Source organism: Heterodontus francisci, chromosome 22 (assembly GCF_036365525.1).
Source record: "Heterodontus francisci isolate sHetFra1 chromosome 22, sHetFra1.hap1, whole genome shotgun sequence".
NCBI lineage: Eukaryota > Metazoa > Chordata > Chondrichthyes > Heterodontiformes > Heterodontidae > Heterodontus > Heterodontus francisci.
Window position 1 is genome coordinate 49,086,842 of NC_090392.1, and position 12,658 is coordinate 49,099,499.

Sequence of the window (12,658 nt, forward strand, 5' to 3'; positions counted from 1 at the left end):
TCACCACCCTCTGTGTAAAAATCTTACCTCGCACATCCCCTCTAAACTTTGCCCCTCGCACCTTAAACCTATGTCCCCTAGTAACTGACTCTTCCACCCTGGGAAAAAGCTTCTGACTATCCACTCTGTCCATGCCGCTCACAACTTTGTAAACCTCTATCATGTCGCCCCTCCACCTCCGTCGTTCCAGTGAAAACAATCCGAGTTTTTCCAACCTCTCCTCATAGCTAATGCCCTCCAGACCAGGCAACATCCTGGTAAACCTCCTCTGTACCCTCTCCAAAGCCTCCACGTCCTTCTGGTAGTGTGGTAACCAGAATTGCACGCAATATTCTAAGTGTGGCCTAACTAAGGTTCTGTACAGCTGCAACATGACTTGCCAATTTATATACTCTATGCCCCGACCGATGAAGGCAAGCATGCCGTATTGCTTCTTGACTACCTTATCCACCTGCGTTGCCACTTTCAGTGACCTGTGGACCTGTATGCCCAGATCTCTCTGCCTGTCAATACTCCTAAGGGTTCTGCCATTTACTGTATACCTCCCACCTGCATTAGATCTTCCAAAATGCATTACCTCACATTTGTCCGGATTAAACTCCATCTGCCATTTCTCCGCCCAAGTCTCCAACCGATCTATATCCTGCTGTATCCTCTGACAATCCTCATCATTATCCGCAACTCCACCAACCTTTGTGTCGTCCGCAAACTTACTCATCAGACCAGCTACATTTTCCTCCAAAACATTTATACATACTACAAACAGCAAAGGTCCCAGCACTGATCCCTGCGGAACACCACTAGTCACATCCCTCCATTCAGAAAAACACCCATCCACTGATACCCTCTGTCTTCTATGACCGAGCCAGTTCTGTATCCATCTTGCCAGCTCACCTCTGATCCCATGTGACTTCATCTTTTGTACCAGTCTGCCATGCGGGACCTTGTCAAAGGCTTTACTAAAGTCCATATAGATAACATCCACTGCCCTTCCTTCATCAATCATCTTCATCACTTCCTCAAAAAACTCAAACAAATTAGTAAGACACGACCTCCCCTTCACAAAACCATGCTGTCTCTCGCTAATAAGTTTGTTTGTTTCCAAATGGGAGTAAATCCTGTCCCGAATAATCCTCTCTAATAGTTTCCCTACCACTGACGTAAGGCTCACCGGCCTATAATTTCCTGGATTATCCTTGCCACCCTTCTTAAACAAAGGAACAACATTGGCTATTCTCCAGTCCTCTGGGACCTCACCTGTAGCCAATGAGGATGCAAAGATTTTTGTCAAGGCCCCAGCAATTTCTTCCCTTGCCTCCCTCAGTATTCTGGGGTAGATCCCATCAGGCCCTGGGGACTTATCTACCTTAATGCTTTGCAAGGCACCCAACACCTCCTCCTTTTTGATAATGAGATGACTGAGACTATCTGCACTCCCTTCCCTAGGCTCCTCATCCATCAAGTCCTTCTCTTTGGTGAATACTGATGCAAAGTACTCATTTAGCACCTCGCCCAGTTCCTCTGGCTCCACACATAAATTCCCATCTCTGTCCTTGAGTGGGCCAACCCTTTCCCTGGTTACCCTCTTGCTCTTTATATATGTATAAAAAGCCTTGGGATTTTCTTTAATCCTGTTTTCCAATGACTTTTCATGACCCCTTTTAGCCCTCCTGACTCCTTGCTTAAATTCCTTCCTACTGTCTTATATTCCTCAAGTGCTTCATCTGTTCCTAGCCTTCCAGCCCTTACAAATGCTTCCTTTTTCTTTTTGACTAGGCTCACAATATCCCGTGTTATCCAGTAACATATTCCTCACCATCATTGTATAATGGTCAGCTGTGGCTCAGTGGGTAGCACTCTTGCCTCTGAGTACAGCTGTGTCTTGAGCACAAAATCTAGGTTGATGGTCCAGTGCAGTACTGAGGGAGTGCTGCATTTTCTGAGGTGATGTCTTTCAGATGAATTGTTAGACCGAGATGCCATCTGCCCACTTTGGTGGATGTAAAAGATGCCATAGCACTATATTGAAGAAGAGCAGGGAGTTATCCCCAGTGTCCTGACCACTATTTATCCCACAACCAACATTACTAAAACAAATTTTCTGGTCATTATCTCATTGCTGTTTGTGGAAGCTTGCTGTGCACAAATTAGCTGCCATGTTTCCTATATTACAACAATGACTACACTTCAAAAGTACTTAATTGGCTGTAAAGCGTTTGGGAAATCCTGAGGTTGCGAAAAGTGCTATGTAAATACAAGTCTTCTTTTGTAATGTACACAGAGGCTCTGTTCCACTCATCGAAAATGGTGTTCAGTGGATCACAGAATGAAAAAATGTGGGCATATGGCACCATGATGCAGGAGAGTGGGGGTCAGAGATACAAAATACAGAGAAATCAAGGAATCAATATTAACAGTTGGAGCTCCCAGTACAGAGTTTGATGCAACGTGAGTGTATAGCCAGAAACTAAACATGGCGATTGACACAGCTGGTTCACAGCCTGCATGATTATCTATTTATTGAGAAGAAAAATTGTCACTAGGAGTGAGAGATGTTGATCTTTGTGCCTGAATTCCCATTATACGATTATGTCATTCAAAGCTCTGTGCCGGGATTTCTAACTTGGAAGATCTTCTCCTTTTATTTACTGCAGCCACTGGAATTTCAATGTGGTTTTTGACATGAGCATCAGACATTAATTACACTTCAGATGCGCTCTGACTCTGAACAGGGTTCACTCCCCGATCAGAATAACACAATATTATTATCAGACCCGAGCTGGCAATTTCCCTCAGTCATATTGCTTGTGTCAACTTTTTGACTGAACTTGTGTAACTAATTAACACTAAAATAAATGGAATAAAATTTCAGTAAAGCATGTCAGTGTGTTCTTTGCCATTTATTTTTATTGCAAAGAGTAAAAGCCAGAGTTAAAATCAGGAACTCTTCCAGCGCCACACTGCATTATACCAAGGATCACCGAGATCGTGTCACAGGAGAGTCATAAAGAGGGTTTTTAGGGCGATTCACTAATAGGTGCCACAAAATTCAGTTGCGTAGTGCTGCTTTTATCAGCGCTATTGGTGCCATTCTTGTCCCAAAATTGTCCACATCCTGTGCCTGCACTTCTAGTTTGGGCCACACCAGTCACCATCTTGGATAGGGCATTAGCACAGATGCAAGGAGCGTGTGCCGGAAGCGTGCAGAGTAGGGAAATTGTGACCTCATTTGGCGTTACATGTTGATTTGCCGCCAGCATTGTCACTTTGGAGTTCAACACTCCAGCTAATGCCCTCTCTTGACCTCACACAGCAGATTATGCATTAAGCAGCAGGAAGGACACCCCACCAGCACTGTTCAAAGAAATCATCAAGTACTTTCAGGTTAGTTGCTGATTGATTTGTCCTTTTTTTTCATTTGTTCATTGGATGTGAGCGTCGCTGGTAAGACTAGCATTTACTGCCCATCCCTAATTGCTCTTAGGATGGTGGTGATGAGCTGACTATTTGAACCGCTGCAGTCCATGTGGTGACGGTACACCCACAGTGTTGCTGGAAGGAAGTTCCAGGATTTTGACCCAATGAAATGAAGGAACAGCGATATAGTTCCAAGTCAGAATGGTGTGTGACTTGGAGAAGAACTTGCAGGTGGTGGTGTTCCCTTGCGTCTGCTGCCCTTGTTCTTCTAGTTGGTAGAGGTTGTTTGGATGGTTCTGTTGAAGGAGCCTTGGCGAGTTTCTGCAGTGCATCTTGTAGATGATACACTATGATGCTACTGTTGCACCAGTGGTGAAGGGAGTGAATGTTGAAGGTGGTGGATGGGGTGCCCATCAAGTGGGCTGCTTTGTCCTGGATGGTGTCGTGCTTCTTGTGTGTTGCTGGAGTTGCACTCATCCAGGCAAATGGATTTCATCACACTCCTGACTTGTGCCTTGTAGATGGTGGACAGTCTTTGGGTAGTCAGTAGATGCTACTCACTGCAGAATTCCCAGCCTCTGACCTGCTCTTGTAGCCACAGTATTTATATGGCTGGTCCAGTTCAGTTTCTGTTCAATGGTAACATCCAGGATATTCATCAGCGATGGTAATGCTGTTGAATGTCAAGGGGCGATGGTTAGATTTTCTCTTGTGGGAGATGGTCATTGCCTGGCACTTGTGTGATGCTAATGTTACTTGCCATTTGTCAGCCCAAGCCTGAATATTGCCCACATTTTGCTGCATGGGGGCATGGACTGCTTCAGTATCTGAAAAGTTGTGAATTGTACCAAACACTGTGCAATCATCAGCATGCATTCACACTTCTGCCATTATGTTGGAGGGAAGGTTATTTATGAAGCAGCTGAAGATGGTTGGGCTAGGACACTACCCTGAGGATCTCCTGCAGCAATGTCCTGGGGCTGAGATGATTCTCCTCCAACAACCATAACCATCTTCCTTTGTGCTCACTATGACTCCAACGAGTGGAGAGTTTTCTGCCTAATTCCAATTGACTTCAATTTTGCTCCTTGATGCCACACTCAGTCAAATGCTGAAATAAAAACAAGAAATGCTGGAACCACTCAGCAGGTCTGGCAGCATCTGTGGAAAGAGAAGCAGAGTTAACCTTTCGGGTCAGTGACCCTTCATCGGAACTGACAAATATTAGAAAAGTCACAGGTTATAAGCAAGTGAGGTGGGGGTGGGGCAAGAGATAACAAAGGAGGTCTAGATTGGACCAGGCCACATAGCTGACCAAAAGGTCATGGAGCAAAGGCAAACAATATGTTAATGGTGTGTTGAAAGACAAAGCATTAGTACAGATTAGGTGTAAATACACTGAATATTGAACAGCAGCAAGTGCGAACCTGAAAAAAAACCACTGCCTTGACATCAAAGGCAGTCTTTCTTACCTTATTTCTGGAATCCAGATCTTTTGTCCATGTTTGGACCAAGGAAGGCTCTGGTGGAACCAGTGAACTGGCTGTTGCTGAGTTTGTAAAACAGTTTGGAAGTTAGTACTGTTGGTTAAAGTTGCTGAAGTCTACAGGGCATGCTGTGACACATGGTAAAGGCCTTGGTCCTGACTTCAAGGATTCTGGGCAAAACACTTTCTCTCAGCCATGGATACAGTAGTTTGTATTCCCCTTGGCCTGCAGCATGACAGGGAGCGACACAGAGAAGGTCAACCTGCTCAAAGAGTGAGGCAGAGGAGGCAGGGAAAAGGCTCTCAGTAGGAAGCCATATCCATCCAGGGTGCTCTGGGAGCAATTCAACTCCAACCTCAGCAAGGAACAGTGTGTCAGATGTCTTTGCTTCACTGAGGAGGTGCTCACTGAAATTTATGACCTGTTACAGCCAGAACTGCAGCCTCAGAGTAGGGTGAGGACGACATTGCCAGTGGCTGTGAAGGCGACCGTGGCTGTGAACCTTTATGTGCCGGGCTTCATTCAGGCTGGAGCAGGAAGTATTTGCAACATCTCCCAGTTCACCAGTCCCTGTTGTATTAGGGAGGTCACTGAGACTCTGCATTCCAAGAGAGCTGAATACATTTCAATCTTGCTAGATAGAAGTAGGTGGATCAGGAATGCGGTTTTCTGAGGATTGCTGGATTAGGGTGCCACAGAATGCATGCACGTTGCTTTGTGGGCATCACATGTCAATTCAGCAATATATCACAACCAGAAGTGGTTCCATTCCCTCAATGTCCATCTGGTGTGCGACCATACTCAGTGAATCATGCAAGCTAATGCCCAGTATGTTGGCAGTAGTCAGCCTCCTTTCTGTGGCAGTCCGCTCTACTATCTGCATTTGAACCTTGATGAGAAACCAGAGGGTGGCTACTGGACGACATGGCTCTCCGCTGACCACCTTGCTCATGACACACACATGAGCAGCATACATATAATGAGAGCCATACTGTCACATGGGATGTGATCGAGCAGACCATTTGGGTGCTTAAACAATGCTTCTGCTGTATGGACCCCTCTGGAGGAGCCGTACAGGTACTCGGCAGAATGTGTGTCAAGATTTGTCATGGTCTGCTGTATGCTGTACAATTTCGCCATCATAGGTATTATGACCTTGCCATCAGGTATTAGGTGACCAGGTGAGGAGGAAGAGGAGGAAGCGAGGAGGCATCCGACACATCCCCTTTCTGGCCAGGCTGTGCGTGATTGACTCGCCCAACTGCAGTACCAATGAATTCAGCCCTAATTCCCCATTCACCAACAGTTTCACACCTTACCTTCCCTCTGTTACTGACCATCACAGCATCATCTTGGCCACAACGCTAAAGTAAAAGCCACATAAAATAAACATTACAAACCAAATTTATAAATCAAACCATCCAATATTTCATAGAAAAGTCAACTAAGCATCTTTATGCATTCCCTTAGCGGCTGTCTTGCGGATACCTATGCCTGGCCAATGCCTATGTCTGGCCTAGTGCACCTATGCAGCGCTACCCCAGTGGCTGCAGCATGACTGGTGGAAGGCTGCTGACTTCCACTGGGGAAGACTGCAGATGGCCTTTCAGGACACCTTCAAGCAGCTCTGGCCTCGAAGGCTTGGTTTCAGACTGCACCATCTTGGCATGGGCAGCAGCAGTCTGGGCTGGCTGAGAGGCAATAGCAGGGTCACTGGTGGAGTGGCAGTGGTGGGGGGACAAATGATGTCCTCCTGAGAGAGGACAGCAGGTTTGTGCTCCACGGTGCCACTGCCATTCCCCTGGGATGGTGCCTCAGCAAAAGTAATAATGTGTTGGAGGACAGATTGCTGGACTGCTGTGACACCCTGTAAGCCCCTTTCAACACTGGTATCAGCAGCAATGAGGGCAGCATCTGAGCCTTTGTGGCAGCGAGCTGAGCTTGCATGATTGAAGTCTGAGCTTCCACTGCAGCACTTAGACGTTGGGTGGCTGCTCCTAATACTACAATGGAAGCTGAGACATTGGCCATCAAATGCTGCATCATCGATGGGTCTGCAAGTGTTGCCATGGAGTTGGCCACCACTTCAATTCTGGAAAGGATGAGCTCCAAGCTTTGCACAAAGCCCTGTGCGAAGTTGGTGCTGGACTCCTCCAATCTGTTTAATATTGACTGCAGGATTTCTGGCAGGCCTGCCAATGCAGCAAACATTTCAGTGTGCATACATATCATCCTTCTTCTGTATGCCAACCCATCAATGTCCTCACCTGAGTCCTCTGCAGCTGAACTCATGTGTGACCTTGCCCTTTTCCAAGATGCCACCTGTGCCAACCTTGTTCCCTGCCCGGGGTGCAGAAAACTCATGTCCGGTGTCTCACAATGTGCCTCTAAAGTATGTGCAGGGTCAGTATCTGTGCTGGTGGCTGCAAGTGTTCGAGCGGGTGACGGTCTTTTTTCCTCATCACTGTCCTCCTGCTCTTCCCGCTCTTGGTCTTCCACCACCTCCTGGCCGGGTGGCTGTTCTTGGGTATCTGAAAGGAGAAAGGCACAAGGGTAGGTTTGTGGTTAAGGTTGGGGTGGGGGGTGGGCGAGGGGAAGCAAGAGATGCATCCTTAAACCATCTGCAGCATGTAATGTAGCTGACTGATCATTTCCTGCTCAGTCTTTGCTCCCTGATGCCCTGCCCAGCTGTCCAAAGTGCCAGCGAGAGGTTGTTGCTCAGCTCATTCCCAGGTCCAGATTCCATATTGGTTGCAATTAGAATGAGGGTAAATTTGTAGCCTTAGTTTCAATAAAAGACCGGCATGAAGGACTGCAACAGATAAAATGCCACATACCCTATTAGCAACACGATGGGCTGCATTTTACCAGCTTGCTGCCAATCTCGGCGGGTAGCTTCAAAGATAGCGGGGCGCACGCGCGGGATTTGCTCCACAGAGCCGCCACGATATTAAACGTGGCGGCTCATTTACATGGTTGGGGCGGACTGCCCCCCATGACATGGAGGGGGTGGGCACTCCGTCCCCGCCAATGGCATCCAGTGCCACTGCGCAAGCGCTGGCGCCACTTTTAAAGGGCTTCAAGCCCTTACATTTCATTTAAAGTTTGAAAGGCACATTGCTTTAAAGTTTATTACAAGTTATTAAATTAATGTTCCTAGCCCCTCTCCCAACTCCCTAAAAAATTTACATTTCATCCCTTGCCCTCTCCTCCCTGAAAATACTCACCTTGTGTACCTGACCTTCCGCCCCCAAAGGTTAGAAACTTTCAACTTTACCCCTTTCCATCACCCCCTAGACCAATCAGGTAAGCTTGATCCCGCTCCCCTGCTCCCACACTGATATACTTATTTCCTCCCCCCTCCCTACCATCACTGGTTGGAGATCGGATAGCATGGGAGTGCCGGCCACCGACTGCAATAACGGAGCGGAACGGTCGGCGGCATCCAGTAATTTATTAATTCATTAATTTACATTGATTACCATATTTATATGTGTTTCCCGTCGCCGAGCGGTAGTGTGGGGCAGGGCCTTCCTGGGCCTGTGGCGGACCTCTCCCAGAGGTATTTTCCAGGCCCCCCCACCCAACGACCCCCAACAGCGGGGGGTGGGGGGGGTAGTTGGTAAAATTCAGCCCGATGATACTGGAAATGAGGAAGTGAGCCTGCTCAGAATCCCAACACAGCAACATCATCCTTCTAAAACTTTTTGACATGTATATTTTGGGCTGCAGAGAAAATTCCATCTTCAGATGGGTCGGTGTAGCAAAAACTATTGTGAAGAATAGTCTGAACGTTTGGCGCAATGTGAGACCAATCCCTAAGGCTGGTCAGATGACCCATTCACACTTTGACCCTGAAGCTGTAGGTCAGCAGATGCGCTGTTCTAAGCTGGCCAACTATTGGAGAAGTACCTCGTTGTTCACAAACACATTCATGGGGTGACCTTCCCTGAGATAGAATGCCCATCCATGAACTAACAGGCCTCAGATGCATCATTAATTCTCATAAATAAATAGAGAGCTCCTTCTCTTTAAGACATTTGGAAATACAGACTATAATGAAAAGAAAACATATGGGCTCAGAAATTCAGGCGTGCCCATTTTTGCATATGTGTGGGGCACAGGGCACATTTCCTACACCTGCATGGAGAAGCCAAGGCTCCCTCGATACTCTCCCCACTCCTCCTCTTCCAGGCTCCACATTCAGGTAAATTACTTATCATCTTGGTTGGCAGGCAATCCCTTGACTTGGTTTGCTTGCAGTCAGCGATGACATCAGCTGTCTCAGGAAGCCAATCTTGGAGAGGGGACATCAAACAGGTAGTAGACCCCTGATTTGCATATGCTAATGGACTATTGCCTGCTTTAGGTGTGGTAAAGGGCACCTCAGGTTTGTCCTTACCCAACATGCTGGCCAGCACATTTCCAGCCTGAAATGTACACACACTTCCTCCCCACCATATTGGGGCCTTAGTAGTCTTAGCAGTGCCCGAAAAATGGGACCAATTTCTCGGCCATGCTATCTTACAAGTTGAAATATTAAATAATACACGTTTTTAGAACGTTGCTGCATTTTACGTTTTGGTTTGACCACGAGTGAGAAGCTTCACTTGGTGTAGTGGGAAGCACAATTCAAACAACCTCACTTATTGCATTGAACATTCCCTCGCCAAGACTAGTGATATTAGCTCTATCGCTGTGAAGATGCATAAATCACGGAATCACAGCAATTACACCACAGATGGAGAACATTTAGCTCATTGTGTTTGTGTCGGTGACAGATGTTACAGATAAGCAGTAACATCTGTTTAGTGTCAGATATTGGGCTCTGAATCCTCACTTCTTCATCTCCCTTATTTTTCTGGTTGCGAGACTCCCAAGCTGTTCCAAACTCCTTGTTGTCTGAGTTTTAAATCAGTATTTAAACAGAATCCAATCTCCTACATCTGTCTTTTGCAGGCAGCTGCTTAGTATCAGTCTCTTTTACACTGACTTGTAATTGGGATGAATTTTACCACAAGCTTTTGGACTCTGGCGTTGGGGTGAAAAGTGGGTCCAGAGCCCGCACTTGTCATTTTAGCACAGGTAGCCTCCTAATTGGCCGCCTTTGCGCCCGTCGTCCAATTAAGGGCAGCGAGTGGACTCCTGATACTGCCAGCCCAATTAGAGGGTTGGCAGCTCTGAAGCCCCAGCATCGCCACCAGGAAAGGTGAGACCTTGAGCCTTGGACAGGTAAGTAAATAAAAACTAAAAAAAATCAGGAGGCTGAGGGTCGCAGGGGAAATCCCTTTGGGGAGATTGTTGGGGCTGCGGGGCTGCCTTTCCTGCCCGCAACCTCCCCTCTCCCTCTTTGGGGCCATGCAGCCCCTGGCTCCAATGGCCACCCCCCCTCCCCACTCCCCCCTCACCTCACCTCACCTGGGTGCCTCAGGGAAGCAACCTGCATTAAGGCGATGACCTCCGCACCATTGACAAAATGGCAGCAGTACCATAAAATGGCCCTTCATCGGGCATTTAAATAGTAAATCGACTCCCCACCCCCTTGGAATGAGCAGCCGATCTGTCTTGCAGCCGCTGCTGGGAAAATTCTCCAATGGCGGGACTGCACTGGGGAGATGTCCTAACATGGATCCTTGCTATTTCACCAGCTTTCCACCCACACCTCACCCATCCACCCACCCCACCTCCCAACCTGCTACCCAGGGGCTGGTAAAATTCTGCCTGTAGTCTCTGAACTACATATGCTATGAGACAACCAACAGAGGGGTGGGAGAGAGGTCCACTCACTTAATGGCATTTTAGACAAGGCTTCAATAGATTGAAACTTGCTGAGATTTGGATACTTTTGAGGTCATGCCTGTGTGTAAGTGGCAACCTCCTGGAGAATGCAGGAAGATGGGAATGAGAAGGCAGTTGAACCTACCCAGTTCTCATTTCTGCATCAGCTTCGACCCTCTCTATCTTGGCACCAAGGCTGGTCTCTCTAATTCCTGCTGAATTTGGAATCTTTTCCTTTCCAACTGCTTCAGCTGGCTTGGATATACTGCACCATGTACCAGTCTATTCTGCTGATTGAGCACAATCTGATTACTGCTCAAATTCTGTATCGTGGATGTACCTTTGTTCTATCAAGACCTTCTGCAACATTTATAGAATCATACAGCACAGATCAAGGCCACTCGGCCCCCTGTGCCCATGCTGGCTCTTTGAAAGACCTACCTAATTATTTCTACTCCCCTGCTCTTTCTCCATAACCCTGCAAATGTTTCCTTTTCAAGTATTATTTCATCCCCTTTTAAAGGGTACTATTGAATCTGCTTCCACTGTCCCTTATAGCAATGCATTCCAGATGACGATAATTTGCTATGTGAACATTTTTTTCTCATCTACCCCTGGTTCGCTCTATTGATTCCCTTTGTACTCGTTCACAAGCTGGTCATCTAAATAGTCAAATATAAATACATCCAACACATTTTACCATTAACTATAGAAGGAACTTCAACGAATTCTGAGACGTCGCTTGGCCATCACTTCGCAATTAGAACTATTACTTATCCTCTGTTTCCCATTTCGCCCATTAATCCAATTTACAATTCCATCTCGGGTCCCAGGAGAGATTCGTTTCACACACACCACTCTGGCCAGGGACCTTCTCAACGATTTGATGAAGGTCAAGGTCCAGAAAATTTCCCAAGTGTGTCACGACCTCAAAGAATTTAGAAAAATCTTTGCATGACCTGCCTTTCAAAAACCTGTCACTTTGGATTTTACGCTGATTAAATGCTTTGAATGAGCTCTTTCATGTACGGCCCCAGCACTTTTCCGGTTATACATGTCAATGTAATTGACTGATAATTCCCAGCTTTAAGTTTCTAATTTTAGGACAGGGGAACAAGGAGAAAAATCCCAGGAGATCACCATGCCATCGGTGCCATCATTGTGTCAATGAAATTTTCAAAACCTCTGTGGTATTGCTCATTGGATACATTCCAACGCAAGGAAGTTATGCTAAATCTTTATAAATGACTGGTTAGGCTACAGCTAGACCAGTGGTCCTCAATGTTTTGTGATTGAAGAACCCCTTTTCAAATGGATTTGTAATTCTGGACCCCCCCCCCCCCATCAGATGACTAAAAGCTTGGTCAAAGAGGTAGCTTTTAAGGAGTGTGTTAAAGGAGGAAAGTGAGGTAGAGAGGTGTAGGGAGGGTATTCCAGAGCTTGGGGCCTAGGCAACTGAAGGCGCACCACCATTGATGGAGCGAGTAAAATCAGGGATGCACAAGAGGCCAGAATTAGAGGAGGGTTGTGGGGCTGTAGGAAATTGCAGAGATAGGGAGGGGTGAGGCCATGGAGGGATTTGGAGATTCGGAAACAAGGATGAGATTTTAAAAATTGCTTGACTGGGAGCCAAAGTAGGTCAGTGAGCACAGGGGTGATAGCAGAACTGGACTTGGTGCGAGTTAAGACACGAGCAGCAGAGTTTTGGATGACCTGAAGTTTACAGAGAGTTGAATGTGGGAGACCAGCCAGATCTGGTGGTGAATGCCTAAACCAGTTCTCCACCATATCCTTTCAAGTCTGCATCCTTTGGACCTAAGGGAGTGGAGATGAAGGCCATAATGGGGGAACAGCCAAGGTGAGAGAGACTGATCTTTTTATTGGGGGCTAAGGCATCAAAGGTGGAGGTGAGGGTGCGGTTGAGCAAATCAGTAGCTGCAACATTGTGGGGAATGGAGGGCCCAAGGCTAGATGGT